General features: G+C 43.6%; 1 protein-coding gene across 2 annotated transcripts in view; it reads left to right on the top strand.

Annotated features, from left to right (window-relative positions):
• CA10 (carbonic anhydrase 10) overlaps positions 1–23,525 on the top strand; it is a 488,258-nt gene that overhangs the window by 91,893 nt on the left and 372,840 nt on the right. The gene's annotated exons all lie outside the window — the stretch shown is intronic.

Raw genomic sequence — 23,525 nt, 5'->3', positions numbered from 1 at the left:
ATTTTTCTGTCTGCTTAATGTTTCATAGTTTCCAATGCTCCTTCTTCAAATTCATGGCTCCTCTCTTCTGCAGTGTTTAATATGTCTGCTGTTAACTCTCCTAAAGTGTATTATTCATTTCAGATATTTTATTTATCTCTGGAAGATCCCTTTGTGCACTTATTAAAGTTGTCACTTCTCATCATGCTCTCACTTTCCTCTATGCCCTTGAACATATAGAGAGTCATTACAATAGCTGTTTTAATGTTTTTATCAGCAGATTCCATATTTGTGTATTTCTGCCTCTGACTCCATTAATTGATTTTTCTGCAGGATAGAGGTTATCTTCTCCTGATGTTTTGTCTGACTTTCCATTTTGAATTGCTAGCAGATAGTGCAAATTTTTGAAATTGTGTGACTGGCCTTGGTTATATTACCTTCCTGGTCTTGAATTTTGTTACCACATGCAGTTAAGTTGCTTCGAATCTTTTGATTCCTTTGAAGTTTTGCCAGAGGATCTTTTATTCTGAGCTAATTTAGTGCCACTACTAAGACTTTACCCTTTTATTGGTTCCGCTTGATGCTCTGTGTATTACACACATCTGCATGTCTACTTTGGATGTTGGGAGTACAAACTACCCCCATCCCTGGGAGAGCTTTAGTCATTATAGTGACTATTTCTTTAATGTGTTTTTCCCTGGCTTTGGGAGTTAGCTTCTTTTCATGCATGCTGAGATTAATACTCAGCCAGGGACATAAGGGATGCCTCTGCACCTCTCTGGAACTCCCTCTGGGTATAGTTTTCTCATCTAAGTAAACTGCTCTACAATTTCTAGCCACCAGAACTACTCCAAGCTCTGAATTCTGTCCCCTCAACTCAGCAACCCAACCAGGTTCTATTTGGGTTCCCTTGCCCTCACCCTAAGCTTTGAAGTGGCAATAATTTTTGGTTGGTGATTAGGAGCACTTACTTGACTCATCTTGTTCGTTTTCCTTCTTTCATGGATCGCTATCCAGCACAGCTTATTGTCCAATGTCTGACATTTATTTTTTTTATATATTGCTTCCATTTTTCTTATCATTTAAGGCAGGAGGGTAGTCTGGTCCCTACCATTTCATCCTGGCCAGAAACGAAAAGTTCTTCATCCATTCTGTAGTCAGAGATCTACATTCAACATCTTTAGAACTCAGAGAAGATTTTAAAGACAAATCAAGAAGCAAATGACTCTGATGGAAGAGGATCTGAGAGTCAAGTACCCCTAATATGAAAAACATCATTAGTGCAAAGAATGAGCACTCACAAATAGACCAATGTCCATACCTGACATTGACTTGAAATTAGAGTTCCATGGTTACAATGAGCAATGAAAGCCATGCTTTCTCTCCAACAGAGGTGGTCATTTTTCTAAGCTGTTAATTTTGAAGGTCACTCGAGAATAACTCAAAAGGCGTGCACGGGCGTGTGTGAGTGTGTGTGTGAATCTTAATGCTATAAGAAATCTTTGTTGTTTTCCAGTTACATTATCTCTGACTGGTGACCATCCACACTCTGCTCACACCCAGGTTGTGTGTAGTCGGTGCCAACTCCCAGAGGACCTGTTCTAATATAGGCGTGCCTGATTATCTAGAACCTTCTCTGTGCCATTCAGCCAAAGATTCTTTATTTACCTTGCTTTTATTTATCTGCTCTGTCCCCCTGAACAGCATAGAATATTTGTGTTAAGTAATTGACAGCTATTATGAGGTCTTCTTTATGTCTTTTTTTTTATGTCTTTTTTATCTGAATTAAAATCTTTTGGGTTTTTTGTTGTTGTTGTTTTTATAAAGCATGGCTTTCAGACCTCCTCACCATACTAGTCGTTAGTCTTTAGACAAATTTTATTTTTATTTATTCATTTCAGAGAAGAGAGAGAGAGAGAGAAGGTAGGGAGGAGCAGGAAGCATCAACTCCCATATGTGCCTTGACCAGGCAAGCCCAGGGTTTCAAACCAGCGACCTCAGCATTCCAGGTCAAGGCCTTATCCACTGTGCCACCACAGGTCAGGCAGTCTTTAGACAAATTTTAAAGTGTTACTTTTACACTTACTTTGTGGTTGCTAGAAATAAATATTCTAATTTAAATATAGAGGGCATAGATCAGGTGTTTCCCCTGGCAAGGGAACTAGACTTCTATTAAATGCAGCGTAAGCTGCTATTCACTGTTTTCAAATGTAGAGAGACTTAATTTCTAGGTCTAGCTGAAGCCATAGGTAATGTAAAACACACTTCTTTTTTACCCCATGGACGTATGGGTTGCAGAGGTGATCACAGAAAGTCATGATTCCTTCAGCTGTCTGAGCTTTGGGTGAAAGATTGTACTGGTTTCAGATTTTAAAAAACTCAATGTAATTTTCATCCCCTCAATTCGAACAAGTGCCTGCTGTTTAAGATGATCACTTCTCCTCTAAAGTTTCTATCAGCCACCAGCCGACCAAAGGTGCTATAAGCAATAGGAGTATTTTTTAAATCCCTATTAACAGTGAGAGTGTAGAGTCAATCTAATATTTAGAGGACAAAATTCCTCATCCTGGGCTTTAATGCTGTAATAAGAGTACTTACAGATAGAGAAGAGTGTTTAATATGCATGTTCATGCTCAGAATCATCTCAGGGGCAAGAAAATGAAGATTTCTCCAGAATCCTTCTCTCTTTTTTTGGTGAGACAAGGAGAAACAGTGAGGCAGATTCCCACATGCTCCCCAACAAGGATTCACCTGGCAACCCCCATCTGGAGCTGTTGCTCCAGTACCAAGCTATCTTTAGTGCCTGAGGCTGATGTGCTCCAATGAGCTTCCTTCAGTCCCTGGGCCAAGCTTGAACCAATCAAGCCACTGGCTGTGGGAGGAGAAGAGGGAGAGAAGGAGGAGAGGGAGCAAGGGACAAGCAAATAGCCGCTTTTCATGTGTGCCCTGACTGGGAGTCAAACCTGGGACATCCATACACTAGGTAGACACTCTACCCACTGAACCATTGGCCAGAGCCTCTATGGATTTTTAAGAACCAAGTTGGAAAGAAGGGGGTGATTAAATCACACTTTACACATCAGATTTATTACTGAAGAGTAATCATGAAATGCTAGAGTTGGGAGAGCTTTTAGAAACATTTAATCTAACTCATTTTACAGGTAAAGAAAGTCAGACTGAGAGGAGTGAAGTTATTTTCATGTACTCACATAATTTGTGGCTCAGCAGGCATTCTGACCCCATCCCCACCCCACCCCCCTAACCCCAGCCAAAATTTCTAGTATTGTGTTTGGAATGATTCTTGAAAGAGATCATCATTTTAAAATTAATTCTAAATAGGGCTCAGAGGAACACCGTGGGCTTAATCGTAATGACATTAGTATGATTAAGACAAAAAGAAAAGAATAAGAGAAAATTGGTGAGAGAAATGTTTCAAAGAGTGTAGGGCAGGAAGGAAGTCAGGGGTTTAGAATTAATTACTCCTTAGTTTGAGGAGCTTGTTTTAGTTTTCAGAATGCTTGAAAATTATGTTGAGTCATTTACTCTTTGAGGTAAGTAATCAACAGGACAGATCTGATTTCTTTCCCTTACGAGGACCCAAAGGTTCAAAGAGGGTGAGTGAGTTGAACAAGGTAATTAGGCTATCGGTTGGCAGAGTCATGATCAAAGTCTAGGTTATTCATTCTTGCTCAGGGTTGTTTTCACAGCACTATTTTCTCCACACAGTGATTAATTATGATACATCCTTCTAATGACAAATTACCTGCTCTTGTATTGTCAGTTCTATTGCTATACTAGATCAGTTAATGAAGACCAAGTCTTTATTTACATCTGGTTTAAATGTTTCTTTTTTAGGTGAGAGGGAGATACTGAGGCAGACTCCTGCATACATCCTGAATGGGATCCACCCAGCAACCTCATCTGGGGCCCCAGTATCTCCAACAGAGTCATCCTCAGTGCCCACACTCTAGCCAATCGAGCCGTTGGCTGTGGGAGAGGAGGAGGGAGAGAAGAGGAGAAGGAAAGGGGGAGAAGCAGATGGTCGCTTCTCCTGTGTGCCCTGACTGGGGATTGAATTCAGAACGTCCATATGCCAGACCAATGCTCTATCCACTGAGCCACCAACCAAGGCATGGTTTAAATTTAATTTGCCTACTCTTGTGTGTGGAAATTCATGAAAGCAACATGGCACCACGCAGTGCCATGGAATTGCAGAAGCAGACTCACTACAGTGCCGCCACTTACTAGCTGTGTGGTTGAGCAACAAATTAATAGCCTCTCCAAGCTTCTGTGGGCTCATTCATGAATGGGGAATAATAACACCTTTATAATGTTTGTGGAGAGGTGAAGTGGTGAAGTGACTGAAGAGGGAAGTGTCTAGTAGGCACCTGGTGACTTCTCTCCCTTTGATAAGCTACCCCATCTCTCACTTGCTCTCCCTGCTCCTCCAGTTCTGTTTAACACCTTCAGCTCTCCAGTATAACGTATCCATTATGAGCTTTTTTTTATACGTGTCTAAATTACCTAAAAATGCTTTTTTAAGCATCATACATCTTTCTCTTCATCCACTCACTGTATATACCAAGAACTTGGTGCAATAGGTACCCCTGAATAGAACACAGGTGTGGTCCTTCACCTTGGGATGCTTGCATTCCAGAGAAGAGACAGGGGCCTTAAAGGGGTCAATAAATGAAGGACAGTTTGTGAAAAAGTGCCCTGAAGGTAATAAACAGTATTGGAATGGAGGATAATGGTAGGTGAGCGAGGAGACAGAGTCTGGCATGGCCCAGAAATCACGCTTAAAGTATGATCAATTTTCATGGAGCTGGGGGAAATAAGGTCTAGACCAGGGGTCCCCAAACTTTTTACATAGGGGGCCAGTTCACTGTCCCTCAGACTGTTGGAAGGCCGGACTATAAAAAAAACAACTATGAACAAATCCCTATGCACACTGCACATACCTTATTTTAAAGTAAAAAAACAAAACAGGAACAAATACAATATTTAAAATAAAGAACAAGTAAATTTAAATCAACAAACTGATTAGTATTTCAATGGGAACTAAAAATAAGACAGCCCCAGTCTTTTGGGGGTAAAATTAATATAAGACAGGGTCTTATAATAGGGAAAACATGGTGTGTTGTAATGTGGGGGAAGACTTTTGGGTAAAGGGAGGTTATAGGGGCCATTATGTTGTTGTACATTTGGGAGAGTATGGGGGCCATTGTACTGTGTAGTAATGGTTATAGTGCTTTGCCTTTTTTCCTACTTCTGTTATTTCACACTGCTTCCGGTGATGTGCGCCCCGCAGCCGCAGACCGGATGTGGGTCAGATGACACACTTCCGGAGCCGTGATGCATGCCTTTCGCGTCACCGGAAGTAGTGCGATATGTGAGCGACACCACGTGCTCCTCTCAATGACCACCAATGAAAGAGGTGCCCCTTCCTGAAGTGCGGTGGGGGCAGATAAATGGCCTCAGGGGGCTGCATGCGGGCAGTAGTTTGGGGACCCCTGGGCTAGACTGAGAAAAATGAATGCAAAAGCATGGGGGCTTGACAGGTCATGGTTTACATGGAGGAAATACAGACTATCAGCATGGCTGGGACAATCGTCTTGGATGTCTGGGGAAGCCAGCCTGGACTAGCGTCACCTATGGCCAGGTCACTCAGGGCAGCTCCTTGGGCCTGAAATGAGAGTAAAGTGTTCAAATTATTATTCTTCAGGTTTTCAGGAGAAGAGTTTTCTGTTTGCTTGTTTTTGGAAAAACATATTGGTTCTTTGATGACTACTTCTCACCTTTTTCCTTCTTATATGCCAATCAGTCATGCTTTATGAAATGTCTGATACAGTCCAGTTAGTATAAAGCGGATGTTAAAATTGCATCTGCTGGTTCTAAATCCAGTTGCCACTCAATGACCAATGTCTTTCTGGATCTCTGAAGCTATAAGGAGACTGTATCTCCTTCTTGAAAGCTTTCTCTCTGAATCAATCGGGTCATGTGTCATGAGTCTTCTCTCCCACGTCTCAATGCTGATGGTCTAAGCACTGGTGTGCACCATCTTCTCTCCACGTAATATCACTGGGTCTTTTGACTCCCCTCTACGAATTCAGCTGCCAACTGGGGGATCCCAGATTTGCCCAGCCAACACCTTTCTTGAACTCTGGACAGTTCCACTTAGATAACCTACTTACTTCCAAAACTCACCTCATTCCCTTTTTTTTTTTTTTCTTCAAAATCTGCCCCCTCTTCTTGGTTTACCTCATCACCCATGGATAACATTTTTCTGTCCTCCGTGGTAACGCAGACATTAGCGTGTCACTCTTCTTCACCGGCTGTCCATGGCCTTCATGTAAAAAGAGGCTGCTGCGGACGGTCCTTTGCCGTCTGGCCTTGCCTGTCTTGGTCCTTTCAGCCACACCTCATAGTCCAGGTCCGTTTATGATGATGGACGTATGGTGCCCTGACGCACCGCTCTACTATGGTGCCCGTGCCAGTAACGACTGCTCGTGATCACTGAAGGCTCATTGTGCCTCAGACGCTTTGCCAAAGCACTTGAAATTCATGATCCTATCCAATCTACACCTCGGCCCTATGCAGCAGGCTCTTTTAGTGCCCCTGTTTTTAGAAAAGGACACTGGGCTTTGGAGGTTAAATAATTTACCTAGGCTTGCCCGTAATGAGAGCCAGAGCCAGAACACCGACCGCTGGGCAGGACGCCATGCTGCCTCTCACACGCCCTGCACAAGCTCTTCCTCCTGCCTGGAATTTCCTCTTCCCGCCTGCTTGCTTTGACTGGTTGACTACTCTTTATGCTTTCAGATGCCTCAGGTGTTATCTCCTTCAAGAAGCCAGGTGCTTCTTCTCTGTGGTTCCTCAGGAGTCATATCAGCAGCCTGTATCAACAATTATCTAATTTTCTACCACCAGACTGCTAATCCATGTCACCTCCATCTTTTTCTACCTAGAAACTAGCACAGCAGCCAGGATATAGTCAGGACTTCCTACACAATTTTAGGATAAAGAAGGTCTTGATTGAAGCCCCAAAGCCCCTCACATACTGGCCGTGTGATCTCGTGTAGGAAACTGAGTCAGTGTCTTCGGCATTTTTCTCCTTATGTATAAACTAAAGAAGGTGGGTCAGAGCAGTGTTCCCCAAGTGTCTATCAGCATCAGGGTCACCAGGGAACCTTCTGGAAATGCAGATTCTCCAGCTCTGTCCCAGATCTGCTGAATCAGAATCTCTGGGGTGGGGCCCAGAAACCTCTGCTGGCAGCAAACCCTCCATGCGACTCAATACGCATGGCACTGTTGGAGAACCCCCAGGCTAAGGGCTGGAACGGTGGCCTGAGGGTCAGGTTCCACCTAAGGCCTGTTTTGCACAGAAGTCTTGCCAATCTCTGCACCAAATCATGAGATCACCAAGGGCCCTCCTAGTTCTGTGATTCCTGGCAATGAGTGCTGAGTAACAGCCCCGATGGACAAAGGACTGCCCATCAGGAGACTTGGGTTCTGGACCTACCTTCTGTAACGTAACTGATTTCTACCCTCCAAAGCTCGGTTTTCTCATCCTGAAAAATGACTTTGGGATAAGAAGGTGGCTACGTCAGTCAGGGTCCAATTAGGGGAAAAAACAGATGATGCCAGGCATCTCAAACAAGGGGGATTTAATACAGGAAACTGGGGTGCACAGGTGTTTGAAGAGCGGAGGCACAGAAAGGGAGCGCCAAGGCAGGTTGGCATGAAGACCAGACAGCAGCTCCGAACACAGAATCCGGGAGCGAAAAGGAAGAGGCCACGGGGCAGAATCTGGGAATTGGGACGTGGGTCCTGAAGGACTCTCACCCAAAAAGGAGACAGCACGACAAGCTGCCATGCATCCCCTAGGAAAGCAGTGCCCTGTGCCCGGCACTTGGCTGGCCAAGTGGGGTACCACCTCTGGTTTTGGGACTAACAGAAAGCTGTGGTCCTTTGAGTGCTTGGACCATCACAGAAGCTGTGGTGCAGCAGGTACTAGGATGCCCTGGGGAATGCGGTCCCAGGGCTGAGGTCTGCCACAGGGTGGGTCCCCCTGAGCGGGTGAGGCCCTGCACTGCTCATCCTGGGATTGCTGGGGAGAGCTGAAGAGTGGAGGCATGCTGCTTGTTGCTGTTTTTGTTGCTGCCGCTGCTGCAGGAAGTTGACAAGAAAGGACTGAAGCTGGAAAGGGTCCTCCTGCTTCCTCCTCCCACTTCCAGTTCCCCACGGGTGCCTTTCATTGGCAGACCCTAACATGAAGCCAGAGCAGAGGATGGAAATGGGAAGGAGAGTCTCGGAACTGAGACAGGAAACTAACCAGCAGTCGTTTCGATGGCCTTCCAGGCCCATTTCCACCTGGAGAACGGCATTATAGAAATATGTCTTAATACCTAGATTAGCCCTGGGTACATGCTGCCTTCTTCACCCATCTCACACATCATAGGACATGGCCATCCTTTAATCTTGGTGTCAGTCGTGACCCCTGATGAAAGGGTTCTAAGGAGGCCTGTTTTACCTCTGGAATATTTTAGACTGAGACAAGAATAAAGCAACAGAATGGTTCTTTTTGGGCCCTGGCCAGTTGGCTCAGCGGTAGAGCGTCGGCCTGGCGTGCGGGGGACCCGGGTTCGATTCCCGGCCAGGGCACACAGGAGAAGCGCCCATTTGCTTCTCCACCCCCCCCCCTCCTTCCTCTCTGTCTCTCTCTTCCCCTCCCGCAGCCAAGGCTCCATTGGAGCAAAAGATGGCCCGGGCGCTGGGGATGGCTCCTTGGCCTCTGCCCCAGGCACTAGAGTGGCTCTGGTTGCGGCAGAGCGACCCCCTGGAGGGGCAGAGCATCGCCCCCTGGTGGGCAGAGCGTCGCCCCTGGTGGGCGTGCGGGGTGGATCCCGGTCGGGCGCATGCGGGAGTCTGTCTGACTGTCTCTCGCCGTTTCCAGCTTCAGAAAAAAAAAAAAAAAAAGAATGGTTCTTTTTGTTTTTGTTTTGTTTGTTTTTTAGCAACAGTTATATCTTAGGCACTCTTGTTTTCCAATACAATGTGCACCATTAGACTGACTTTCCGTCCTACCAAGAATGTTCTGAGTACTGACTCTCCTTTTGTCGTCTGTATTCACCCCAACTCACCGTGACTTCAAGGGACGTCCCCAAGCTTCTAAAACCTTTTGCTGCTCCCCTAAGTACCTCTGCAGCCCCCTCGCACCTCTCCTGTTCTCCGCTGGTCTGAGCTGTGCACTGGACTAATTGCTTCCATTTAGCAAGATGCAGTTCTGACTTTGTGCCAAAGAGCCTTTCAAACACTAATCATTCGGCCCTCATAGGAACCCCACCATGTGAACGCTGGCATTAGCCACATGTTACAGGTGAGACGTTGAGACTTGGAAAGGGAACGTCATTTTCCTGAGGATGCGCACTGATGGAATGGGCGAGGCAGGATTGGATTGGACTCAGACAGTGGCTTCTGACCTCGCTGGTCACCATGTAAAATATGATCGATGTGCAGTGAACCTTTTTCTGTATTTCTTCTTGGGCGCACAGGTAGGTTTATACCAGGAATTTTATGGCTGGGTTATCGGGGATACACATCTTCAGTTTTGCTAGCTTTCCACATTTGTCATCTCCACATGGGAGGTGTTAATCCACATTCTTCTCAAGACGGGGTACTATCGGGCCTTGGCGTTTTCTCAGAGCGATGGGCTGCAATGGAGGCCCCTGGCTATTTTCTGAGCCACACAGTGCCATTCTGCTGCTTCGCCCGTTGGCGCTTCCCATTTCGTTTCACCTGGCACGTTTTCCTGCTTCTCCACTCAGCAACATCTGTTTCCCTCCTTTATGACTCAAATCAAAAATCCCTCTGAAACCCCTGGTGGCCCACCTTCCTCCAAATGCATTTAGCTGCTCTCTCTCTCTTCTTGCTCCACGGCACTTCTGTCCTAAGCAGGGTGATGTTTCTGTCAGTCGCCTTGAGTAATTATTGAGTGCTCCTGTCGTCCTCGGAAGTGACCCAGTTTGGACAGTGAATCGGTGGTGGCCTTCATGTTAACTCTGTAGGGCCGAGCCTTTACTGCAGTTCATTGACATCCCGTGTTTGCCTGGTTTTCTTTCTCCTCCTTGCAAAGCTGAGATCTCCTAGACCGCTGATGTCGCCATCCAAAGTGCCAAACGTCCAGCAGCTGCTCAGTACATGTTCCTTCCGGCCGGCTACTCCTTCGTCATCCAGAAGGATGGTTGGAAGTCACTCGTGTTTTATTCTCTTTGAACGGGGCCTGACTTGGCCCAAACCCACCCTCTTCTTGACAGGGAGCAGCGTGAAGTCCCCTTCTCTGCAGCAGGCTTATCCCTTCCTTACTAGCGCTCTGCCAAGGGGAAGGCGCCGTGCAGTCAGTAACCGAAGTGCAAGGAGGCTGCTTGATGTTTTTACTCCGGGTTGTATTTAGGAGTTGAATTTCACGAGATAATTAGAATAAGCCATTGTGTTCCCAGCGTGGGAGACGATGTGAAAGCTCCTGGATTCGAATTATTTGCAGAGCTGTCAGGTAAACCCCTGCAGAACAGGAATCTCCCTTCAAAGGTGCCCTGTAAGGTGAAAACAGTAATAATAAAGTGCTTTCGATAGCCTTTGGTTGCCATGGAAATACTAGTTCACCTGCTTCCTGTTAGGTGTTGTGGTTCATTTTGCTATATTAGGTTTAATAGAAAATCACATACCCAGCTATATTTTTTTAACCAGATCTGGGATTTAAAACATTCCCTGGACTGTCGTAGTTGTGAGTGTGCATAGAATTATGCATTTGAGTTTGTGCATTCATGGGATGGGACCTCCCTGTTGGGTTTAGAAGGCAGAATAGTCAATGCTTTTAACTTAATCCGTGTGTATTTGTGTGCAGGAGATTAGACATGTTAGCCGTGCCCATGGAGGCCCCTATATTTTTCAGACTGCTTCCAATTTTAAACCCCTGACCCTCTGTTAAAACTCTATATCGCACTGAAAATGTATACCTGGCAATAACATCACAAAGGTTCCCAGGGAGTCAGACATTCTCAATTTCTAATTTTTATCAACTTTATCAGTTTTATTTCCCACCACTCAATTTGTGGATTGAGCCAGTTAGTGCCGAGGGGAAAGCTGGGGTTCGGGGACACATACTAGCTTGTATTGAACCCGCGCTGTGACCAGAGGACTGTGCACAGAACTTCACGACTATGATTGTCTTCGATCTTTATACGGTGAGAAACCCTTGGTTTTTTTATATTGTGAAACTCAGTACTAGAGATGGGAGGTGATTTGCATACAAAACTTTATATGATTAGTGACAGAATCCAGTCCAATACCCTATATACGGCGGTGAATTGGTGAACGTTATGTATTTTTCAAAAGTATATAGAAACTTATGTTATCAGGTACAGTTAAGTAAATGTGTTTGTGCTTTATATGTCCAAGAGTTGAAGTCATTGTGAGCAACCACAATATAGCCCAAGTATTTATTATTATTCTCGGTTCATGCCTTGATATATACCCAAGGTCTCCGTACACGGAGCAGAGACAATAGAATTCATTCTTCACTTCCATGTGGCTCCTCAGGTCCTGTAGGACGAAAGCAAGTTTCCTTTGCCAGCCTGAACATTTTCTCTCACCTCTTCCCTCCACAGGGACCGCTTCTGAGTACACACTCTGTCTCACTTCATTCCATTAATGTTATCCAACAGTTTTGCAACTCATCATTAAGACAGAAAGGTCAACAGGCCCTACTGCATGATCTTTAAAAGGCTGATAATGTCAAGATAAATGCATTCTCTTAAATCTGTTTTTAAAGGCCAGAATCATTCATGCATTTCTGGGAGAGGATAATGACATCAAAATTATTACCAGCAGCCAGTCCTTGAAATCATCAGGGCCAGCTAGGATTTACTGCCTCAGCTGGACAGAAGCTTCTGTCCCCAAAAGCCTGTTTCAATCATCGGTGGACTCAATTTTAGGGTGCAAGGAGCAAGTCATTCATTACTCTGCAACAGAGCAATACACCCTCTGTTCAAATGGGCCAATGCATTTACCAGCCATAACAGTCTTGACTTTGAAAAGAAGTCTTTCTTTATAAGAGTCTGCATATAAAATGTATGAGATAAATACACATATAATATTGTGCTACCATAAATTATAGAATAAATCCACTTTTTAGTTTGGCCACATGACTTTTTTATACTTGGCTATGAAATGGAATCTATGGCTAAGGAGTCATAAGATTTTTGGGAATATTTGTGATCTGGGTTCAATGACCCATACTTCACAATTCCTTCATTTCCTGTTGGCCAGGCACCATGCCAGATGAGTTGTATCTCATTAATCTCCCATGAGAATGATAAGACTATCACTTTTACAACAGGATAGGAACTGTTGGTATTTTACATATGAGAACCAGATGAAGGGTGTTGTGACGTCGGTCTCAGAACTGCCCGGCCCTGTGCTCTATTATTGTGCCACTGTTTTAATCTCAATGGAATTATAATCAAGGTAAGACGACACGATACTCTAAGTCAGTGTTGCTCATTCTAACAGCAGAAACAGCACCCAGAAGGTGTTCGAACATGGTTGGATTTGCTGACGGAAGGGTGTTTTGAGATCATCTCTTGAGAACTTAAACTTGAAATGATAATTGTTCATCTCCTATGGTGGACATACCTAAATTAGATGAGATGGGGGGTCCTGGAAGGCTAACAGGGTTTTTTCTGTTTCCTGGGATGTTATAGAGGAAACTTAAAAGCCAATTCCACAATGAATCAACATAAAAGGGCTCTAGTAAGTTACTTGATTAAGTTATCATCTAAAACTGAAGATGTTCAATATTTACCGGTAGAAAAAAAACCTTAGCTGCTGACATGTTTGAACTGTTGTAGCACCCTTAAAAGGAATTATCTAGTACTTCTAAAGAATAGAGTGGAACAGAGTTGGTGGTGTAAAACTAGAAAAATATGTTCTCCAGGGTCCCAGCTGGGAAGAGTTTTAGTGACAACTATGTGAGGAGAAAGATAAAAATTGAAATGTACATATTAGCCGTAGCTTCTCCGTGACCCTATAAGTCATGTCATCCGAACAGGAGATTCATGGGTACCCAGAGAGCTGGAATTTTGTGGATGCACATTAGACAAATGGACAGTCTATCTAATTCCAAGATCATGGCTACCGTCCTGTCTTGACCAGCAACTGCTCCTTTACAATACAGTGGCTCACAGCACAAGTGTGGTTGCCTCTAAAATCCAAGTATTAATCTTAGTTTTCTTAATGAGTTTTCTAAAGACAGCCCATGGCAACAGCTGCCAATATTTACAAGTGAAGGAATTGGTTGGTAGAATCTTATCCTGGGAAAGACACACTGCAGAAATCTCGAAGGGTAACTTCAGTTGTACCTTGTTTTATGCAAAGGTGTGCCCTTGAAATGTTTGTGTGTGTCATTGCTGTACAATTCCGGTTTTCCTGAAATGCTACCAAGCGTGAATCACATCAAACAAGTGTCTTTTTAATAAAGTTCAGAATAATTCTGTGGAAGGTATATCTAGATTGAAACAATTACCTATTGATGTACTTTTTCTATCAATTGGACCTGCATATAATGAGTTTATTTGAAAGTGAGAGTAGGCGGGTTATCAGTTTTATTATGAAACAATGCTAATTCCACATCTGTGTTTCCTTTCTAAAAAAATAGGGAGTGTAAGATTTTTCTGGCCCTGGCCAATTGGCTCAGTGGTAGAGCGTCAACCCGGGGTGTGGAAGTCCCAGGTTCAATTCTGGGTCATGGCACACAGGAGAAGCACCAATCTGCTTCTCCACCCCTCCCGCTTCTCTTCTCTCTCTCTCTCTCTCCCTCCCTCCCTCCTGCAGCCATGGCTTGGTTGGAGCAGGTTGGCCCACAGGTGCTGAGGATGGCTCCATGGCCTCGTCATATGCACTAAAATAGCTCAGTTGCTGAGCAACAGAGCAGTGGCCCCAGATGGGCAGAGCATTGCGCAGTAAGGAGCTTGCCAGTGGATCCCAGTCGGTCAGGTCATGTGCAGGAGTCTGTCTCTGCCTCCCCTCCTCTCACTTAATAAAAATAAAAAATAAAAAATTTTGCCAAATATAATTCTGCAGCCTCTGCATTGAGTTGATAACGCCAGGATACCCTGTCAGGTTTTAGCACTGCTATTAAGAGCTCATTCAGTTCTCACCTTTTATTATTACCTCATTTATCTTCCCATCCCTGGGAGGCGTGGAGTCAGATATTATTACTTGCATTTACAGAGAGGAAATTCTGAAAGGTCAGCCAACATAAAACGATGGTCAGCAAGAGGACTGCAGGGAGAACACAGGTGGGTCCACATTGGTCCAGCCCATCAGCGTTTGTTGGGATGTCTGACCTCAGAGGCCACGGCACAGGGGCCCAAGGGAAGTGAGGCTCTCCCGTTTAAGTACTAACCAGGTCTGAGCCTGCTCAGCGTCTGAGATCAGGTGCCCTCAGCATAGTATGGTTGCAGACAAGTGAGGGTCTGTCCACTCATGGCCTTGTCCTGTGTTGCTACTTATTAGAGACACAATGTGGCCTTGGGCGAATGACTCAGCTTCTCTGACTCCCAGCTCTTTCATCAGAAAAGTGAGGAGAATAATGTCTGCTCCCATTCCAAGAAGAGATCCTTCTCTAAGTAAGATTAGCTCTGGTTCTCAGCTGGAGTGAGGGAAAGAAAGGGGTATGCGGTCTGAGTCTGGCTCTTTCTAGAACATCCAAGGTCACTTCTTCACTCCCTTGGGCTTCTTTCCTGCCTACATAGATTTTTCTTCTAACTCCCATCTGAGTGTCTTCACACCCTAATTCTGTTGTGAGTTCCAACTTTCTCATTACCCCATCCTAGCACTTAAAGCAATAGGACTCTGAAAATGTATGCTGGTGGGAGATGTTTGGAACAATTGTTATTCTTTGTCCTTAAAAGTGGGAAGTGCCGCCTGACCAGCCGGTGGCACAGTGGATAAAGCGTCGGACTGGGACGCAGAGGACCCGGGTTCGAGACCCCGAGGTCACCAGCTTGAGCATGGGCTCATCTGGTTTGAGCAAGGCTCACCAGCTTGAGCCCAAGGTTGCTGGCTCGAGCAAGGAGTCACTCGGTCTGCTGTAGCCCCCTGGTCAAGGCACATATGAGAAATTAGTCAGTGAACAACTAAGGAACCACAATGAAGAATTGATGTTTCTCATCTCTCTCCCTTTCTGTCAGTCTGTCCCTATCTGTCTCTCTCTCTCTGACTCTCTCTGTCTTTGCCACAAAAAAAAAAAAAAAAAAGTGGGAAGCGCCAGAGAAAACATGGATCCTAGACTCCCAGAGCGCCCATCTGGGAGAGACGGCGAGGATTATAGTTCCAGCTCCTTCTACAGGTGGAAAAAAACAGAGATCCCGGGAGGGGATACCAAGCAGAAAGCCAGTTAGTTGCATTTTCTCTCCTTAGGGAGGTTTTCTCCTGTCACCTGCCTTTATTTGTGAAAATAAGGTCACTTGGAGAATAAACTAGAAAAAAGGGACCGGTAGGTGCCACTATGGAGTTGTCTGAGAGAGGATGGTGACGTTGCCCAAGTTTGGATTGACGGTGATGGTTTGGGGAGGCTCAGAGATGACGGAGTTTGATTTCGTCACACGGTGATTGCTCTCCCCACTTTGGGAAGCAGGATTCTCACCTCCAGGTGGCCCTGTCATTTGCACTACTGGCCTTTGCTCCTGTAGAAAACCCTCTCTATTTCCAAGACTGCTTTAGTTTATTCATGAACGGGAGCCCATTTCTGCCAGAATCTTAACTTCGAAAAAATTGGTAAAAGACTTGTTTTTTAAGAGATATTTTACATATATGTTTATCTATAATACTTAAAACATTTCCTTTAAATAGTATGTATATATTTTTGTTATCTGTTTCTTCACCACTATAGTACTCTAGCCCACTGGGAACTACCAGTGTCATGTGGAAAAAACCTACTCTAGACATAAACTTATGTGAAGAGGAAGAGGGGGAGGCCTGCCCAGGGAGGCAAAGAGAGACCTCCTGAACTTCCTTCTCCCTCAGCTTTTATTACCAGAAGCAGAGCAGAGGTAACAGGATCACAAGGGAGGAAGGCCAGGTGATAAGGAGAAACAATGACTAATGGCCGTTTGCCGACATGGAGAAAGGGCTAATTTGGGTCAGTACATTATTTTATTTTGCTAATTAACAAGCACAAAGGAAGGGGCAATCTAGAACCTCTAGGCTAATTTTCTAAAGCCCGTTCACAGTGCTTTTCTTTGTGTCTACACAAAGGTCACCCACTCACACTTTCTTGGTGTTTGCATCCAAGAGACATTCACTCACTGCTTCTAACCGAAGTTCCCCCATCCAAGTCATAGAGGGTTCAAGGTTAGATGGGTGATTCCCTACCCACCACCACTGGGCGTCTGTCTTCCTTCTCTGTTGTCATCGTCCCCTTCTTCACCCAAAGCTTGAAAAGCAACCATCAAATTCATTTTTCTCGACAGATTCGCCTATCACATTCCGAAAGGCTCTTTTATCCATGTTTCACTTCTCTGCAATCAAAAACATTTTAAGATAAATGAGGACAGGAAAGGTGTTCATGAATAGAAATGTCAGTGTCCCGATTTTATCTATTTTCATCTAAGTGCCTTATTCGTTTTGTTTAAGTGGCAGTTAGATTTTTTTTTGTCACTATCCCCCTTTAAAAGTGCAATGTATTCAAAGCAAAAAAAACAACAACAAAAACCATCTAGACCGCAGTGAATGAGCCATAGGATATTGCTTCCTATTATCAGTATTTTTCAGCAAGAAGCACAGTGAGCAATGTGTCCATTCTGAGGGATGCACTGATTCTCCTTGGAGACTGGGGAACTCTGAGCCAGGTACACCACCGGCGTTGAGTCCTTAGAGCTCCATGACCATGAGTGACTTAGCTTTATTCCCTCCCTTTTACTATTTGTTACGAGGACAACGGGGCGGGGCCATGGTTGTTCATGCCATGTGTCCCATGGAGTCTGTTTGGGGGATTGGTCTTCCCCGCAGTGTGGAACTTAGCCTCTTCCATCAGATGGAGCCTGAGGAGCAATGTGGCTTTAAGGTAGAACCAATGTTTTTAAAGCAGTAAATACTAGCCTTCCCTTTTCATCTTAAACAAACACACACAAAGACGCTTGTAACACGTACGGACCGCGCGCGTACTCTGGCATCCTCGGACTCCTTTCTGATAATGTGGATAATCATTTCCATTTTGTGATTATCATCACAATCATCCATATCTCCAGCCCAATCGTCCTCATTATCGCCATCACCATCATCGTAGCGCTGACTTATTAAGCTGACTTATGAACGAACGAGACACTATTTCGAGCACTCTGCATATTTATTATTTCTAATCACTTCAAGCCTGCAAAATAATTATGCATGATTTTCATCATTTTAAGAAACCTGAAACTTAGACACAGGAAGTTGTCTGCTTTTAGAGGGAGGCCTGATCGTTATCTATGGAGGAGGAAGTGGCTTGTAATGGCCCCAGAGAGATTTTGGGTATCTTCCGATACCTCACTCTGCGGCTCTCTGACCTGGGTCACTTCCTCTCCATCTCTTTGGTTTGGGATTTCGGGCAATGGCTTTGCCACATCTGACCTCAGCTTGTGAATTGGCAACCCCTCCAATACCCATGGGTGCACAGTGAGGGTCGCACTGTCCTGGTCCCGTGGGCAGGAGCCCAAGAGCAAATGGAGATTAGTATGGCAGAAGACCTAACTTCATTTCATAGGCTTGAAATTGTTGCTTTCTTGATGCCATGCATTTGGCTCCCACCTCACATGTATGACTCTGTGAGTAAGACCAAGAGACCGTGTGTTTCGTCTATGGCGGGGACTAGCACAGCACAAGAAGTATCACCTCGAAAGGGCATGTTTGCAGGCTATTGAGGATTAGCTCATATCAGATGAATCCTTTTGTGAGAATTAGATAAAATGCAAATACGATTTTTAAAATATATCAGAAGGAATCATAGAGTGACCAAGGTTGCCAAGCCTTAAGAAGCCAAGAGACTTAAGGAGCCAGAAAGAGAGCATTTCAAAGAATTTTATTGATTTGTCAGTGTTCTGGATACTAATATTAGGTCAGTTATGTGCCCAGCAAATATCTTCTCTCAGTCTAAGACTTTTTATTTTGTTTATAGAGAGAATTTAAAATTTTAATATGTTCCATTTATCCATTCATCATACTTTTCCTTTATAGCTTGTATATTTTGTGTCTCAGTTTATTAATCCTCTCCTATTCTAAGGTTATAAAAATACTCTATGCTTCTCTCCAGGTTTTATAATTTTGCTTTTCACAGTTTGGTATTTTATCTATGTGGTATGAGAGAGAAATTCAATTTTTTCCACAGTCAGTTGACTCACTATTATTTATTTACCAAGTAGTGAATCCTTTAGTCTGTGCTGAGTTGTAATGCCCCTGTGATCATATTCCAGCTCCCTATATATATGTGCATGTGGTTGTGACCTTTTCCTTGGTCTATTTGTCTACAGCTTAGACTTGTATTAAGTCCCAATATCTGACATAATGAGTCATCATTCTTTATACTTCTCAGCTTGTCTTAGTCCATATAAATTTAGGAGTTGTTATTTCATTAATTTAAAAATGTATAATGTTGCTTTTTAAAAAAAATTAGAATCTTATACTTTTTTATAACATAGAAATTTAATTCCCTCTTCATTTATTATGTGGTCACATATGTGGTAAAACTTCTTCTACCTTTTATCATATTTTTGTTTATCATGATTTATCTTGGTTTCCTCTAATTTCCTAGAACTCAGTTGATACTCTGTTCTACCATGCACACATGAATTAATCAAACCTAAATTTAATCCATAGTATAGTCTACTTCTCAATAGTTAAGTGCCCTAGATATTACAAAAGTAAAAGTGGAAGTCAGTAAAATACCATCATCAAAGACATGAGAAAAATAACACACAACAAGTATATCCCCAAATAAGTTATTGTCTTTTTTTTTTTTTTTTTTTTTTTGTATTTTTCTGAAGCTGGAAACGGGGAGAGACAGTCAGACAGACTCCCGCATGCGCCCGACCGGGATCCACCCAGCAAGCCCACCAGGGGGCGACGCTCTGCCCACCAGAGGGTGATGCTCTGCCCTTCCAGGGCATCGCTCTGTTGCGACCAGAGCCACTCTAGCGCCTGGGGCAGAGGCCAAGGAGCCATCCCCAGCGCCCGGGCCATCTTTGCTCCAATGGAGCCTCGGCTGCGGGAGGGGAAGAGAGACAGAGAGGAAGGAGAGGGGGAGGGGTGGAGAAGCAGATGGGCGCTTCTCCTGTGTGCCCTGGCTGGGAATTGAACCCGGGACCTCTGCACACCAGGCTGACACTCTACCCACTGAGCCAACCGGCCAGTGCCAAGTTATTGTCTATTAGAAGATAATCTGTGTCTTTCTATTCTCTTTGTTTCTTACTATGTCTTTTAAATTTTTTCTATATTTATGTGTGCTGCATTCTATGTGACTTCCCATCTATTTTTCAATTCTGCAATTCTTTCTTCAGCTGAATCATTGTTTAATGCATCCATTTAGTTTTGATTTTATTCTTAAATTTTAGAATTTTTATCAGTTTATTGTGGTTTATTTTAAACCTGGTTTTTCTTTACTCCACATGGGGTTCTATTCATCATAATCTCTATCCCTTCTCTTGCTTCACTTTTTTTTGCAAGTATACTATATTATCTCTTTCATAGTCTTTATTATTTCTAGATCTTGAAGCATATTCTCAGTTTCATTTTAGTCTCTGACTCTTTCCCCTCTTGATTCATTGTCTCATGTTGTTCTGTTTAGATTAGGAATTTTATGTTTTTCGGGTATCCTTTTTTCTGTGGGAGTTCTTTGTGAGGATGGTTATAAAAGTGCTTCTACAGAATGACTTTGTATTTGTTTCTCTCAGTCCCCGAGGGTTTGTGTTACTTTCTTAGTTTAGGGTCTTCTTATCATGCTTGGTGTAAGATTTAAGTAAAACTTCTCAGGTGGCACTGATTCTACCCACATTCCTGGCTAGCTAGCAAATTACATTGATGTTTTTCCAGACAAAAAGACACAGTTTTCCTAATTATCTGTCTGTGTCAGAGAAAGCCCCGTTTGCACCAGCCCAGAGCATAAAAAATACTAATGACTACTAAACTTTAAAACAAGACACTTTGATAATTAATACCTTCCCATATTCTCTTTTATAATCAAATGTGCTATTATTCAACCTCCTATTTTTATGAAGAAGATTCACTTGATATCGAGACATGATTAGACTATTAATCAAAAAACATTTGGTGTCATGAAACTTCACATGTGGTTAGGACAAAATAGACTTCTGTGTGACTCCTATCTGTCCCTTTATTAAATACTTATTAAACATTCTGAGCACAATTTAATGTTTAGTCATTCACTTCTCTTGGAGTATTTCCCTATTAAATAAGTAGAATAAGTATAAAGTAAGTACATTGTAATAAAGATATCAAATGTATTTTTTGTCTTTAAAAGTCTATAAAACTTGGGCCCTGGCCAGTTGGCTCAGTGGTAGAGCATTAGCCTGGCATGCTGGAGTCCCGGGTCGATTCCCGGCCAGGGCACACAGGAGAAACGCCCATCTGCTTCTCCACCCCTCCCCCTCTCCTTCCTCTCTCTCTTCCCCTCCCGCAGCCAAGGCTCCATTGGAGCAAAGTTGGTCCGAGCGCTGAGGTTGGGTCTGTGGCCTCTGCCTCGGGCGCTAGAATGGCTCTCGTTGCAGCAGAGCGATGCCCCAGATGGGCAGAGCATCGCCCCCTGGTGGGCATGCCGGGTGGATCCTGGTCAGGTGCATGTGGGAGTCTGTCTGACTGCCTCCCAGTTTCCAACTTCAGAAAAATACAAAAGAAAAGTCTATAAAACTTGGACCTGACACAGCATCTACCCTTTAGAAACTCCTGTTATCAGAGGAAGCAAATGGTACCCCAAGTCCTCATTCACGTGTCTCTATGCTTTGTCCTTGGGTTTACAGTCCTGTATTCAGATTTTGCTTCTTCTATCAGCAATGTGGCCACTGTTAAGTTCCTTATTCCCTCTGAACTTCAGATTTGAAAAAAACAATCTGTAAGATTCATAATGCCGAACTAGTAGGGTGGTTGTAAGAATTTAGGATAATGAGAGAATTGGGGCCAGTTACTTAACCTCTCTGCTTCTCGGTTTTCTCATCTGTAAAATTAAGATAATCATCACAGAGTTGTAAGAATTTTGTAAGAATGGTGAGAGAAATTGTAGTAAGTTGCTTAGTACAATGTTTCATACAGGACACCCTACCATTACTATCGCAGTTCATGTCATATGGGGCAGAAAAATGGCAGGTCCTCCTGGCCCGGCTTCTTCCACACCCCAGGCACCTGTTCCCTGAGCAACCCCTGGCTCACACCAGATGTGGGCTCACCTTGGTCCTGTCTGTCCTCTGAGGCAGTTCTGCCTGTTTGGCCATGACTGACATTAAATCACCACCATACCCTGAGGCTGGTTGCCTGAGGAACAATGCTTGTTCCTTTCTGAGTTTCCACTTTGCTCTTCCAGGAGGAAGCTGAAGACATGTCCCCATCAGCATGTCCTTCTGGCTGAAGACATGTCCCCACGACATGTCGTTCTGGTCTGTTTCCTTGGAGACTTTCTCTTCCCCACAAATCCACAGTCCCTTCCCTGTATGCTAGTTCCTGTAGATTTTCTTGGGTCATGTCACTTACATTATATGAAGTTCTTGTGATATTACATGTTTATTTCACATGCATTTTCACTATAAAGTGTGAAACCAGCTATTTTATGTTACAGACCATTGATATAAGGTGGAGAGGAGGAGGAGGAAGAAGAAGAAAAGGGGGAAGGGCAGGAGGAGCAGAGAAAATGTATCTAAATGTACTTTTGCAAAGCAGACATTTTTTTCTCATTTGCTTTAATAAAGTGTCTCATGTTTTATATATTGGTTAATATAACTGAATAAAAATTTTTAGCATTATCTTCCTGTTATGAAGAACCATTCCACATGATCACAGTCAGCTATAAAAGATAAACGCCTAAGCTATTGTGAATGTAATTTTTTTATATTGCTCTCTGTCTATGCACCAGAGCATTCTGTCATGCTCAAAACCCTGAGGACAAACTACTTATTTTTACCTGATCGAAGCAGAAACTCAAATCTAAATTTATAGGTCTGATTCTATGGCCTTTAAGCCCAGGAGCCATTGCTGACTTCGTGAAAACCTCTCGCCAACACCATTGTGATGATCATCATCATCATCATCATCATCACGTGTATCATGATAAATGGTCACGGTAAATGACCACAAATTATACCATAGATGATAGGAACCCATTACAGTCTTAGGAGCCTTCCATACGTTTCTGTAACCCTCACAAACATTCTGCAGGGTCTAAATTACAATTCCCAATTTTCAGACACAGAAAGCAAGGCTCGCAGGGGCCCAGTGACCTTCCCAGCTTGGACAGCAAACTTGATCTTCTTGACGCCGTTGCTTGTCCATGAGCAGCAGTCTGCTCTGCCTGCTGCTGCTTGTCATTTCCTACAGCGAATTTACTGAGACTGGACTTTATTCTCTGATCATAGCATTTAAGCTTTAATTACATATCTGATGCCAGGATGGATTTAACATGTCAATTTGGTGACGCAGCTGGTTGGCTAAATCTAACGGAAATAAGACAAAATGCATTTTTCAGAAATGAAAATATCAATAAATATCTCTTGAACAACTATAAAAAATTCATATAATTGGCTTAACATTTTGGTTTAAAATGCAAATTGTGAATCCGAAGTGTTTCGTGTCCCTCTAAAATGAAACATCTCGGAATTGTGAACTCAGAAGAAATCCGGCTGCGGATTACAGTGAATCATTCCTCAGAGACCCTCTGTTGAGGAGTCAATTCTGGTTTGAAGAAAAGGAAAACAGTTTTTTTATTTTTTTGAATTTTTTTAATTGAATTTATTAGGGTGATACTAGTTACCGTAATTATACCAGTTTCGGGTGCCCGATTCTACAACGTGTCTCCGTAGAATCACACACACGCTGTATTGTGTGTTCACACACACACAGCTCCCCCTGCCCCCCCACATCATCTTTGTCCATCACCGTTTATGTCTCCTCTACCCTCCTCTCCTGCCCCCCTCCCGGAATCACCACGCTGTTGTCCAAGTTCATGAAGTCTTTTCCTTTTGTCCTATTTTGCTCTATCCCTTTACCTCCCTTGCCCAGGCCCTGCCCCCCAATAGCTGTCAGCCTGCTCTCTACGTTTGAGTCCGTTTCTATTTTGCTTGTAAGCGCATTTTGTTCATTAGATTCCACGTGGGTGAAATCATATGGTGCTTGTCTTTCTCTGACTGGTTATTTCACTTCACATAATGCTCTTCAGGTCCACTTAAGTTGTCGCAAATGGTAAGATTTCCTTCTTTTTTTATAGCCGTGTATTAATTCATTGTATAAATGTA

The sequence above is a fragment of the Saccopteryx bilineata genome, chromosome 2 (genome assembly GCF_036850765.1).
Source record: "Saccopteryx bilineata isolate mSacBil1 chromosome 2, mSacBil1_pri_phased_curated, whole genome shotgun sequence".
Classification (NCBI taxonomy): Eukaryota; Metazoa; Chordata; class Mammalia; order Chiroptera; family Emballonuridae; genus Saccopteryx; species Saccopteryx bilineata.
Note: the sequence above shows the minus strand (reverse complement) of the source record. Positions and strands in the feature narration are given on the sequence as shown.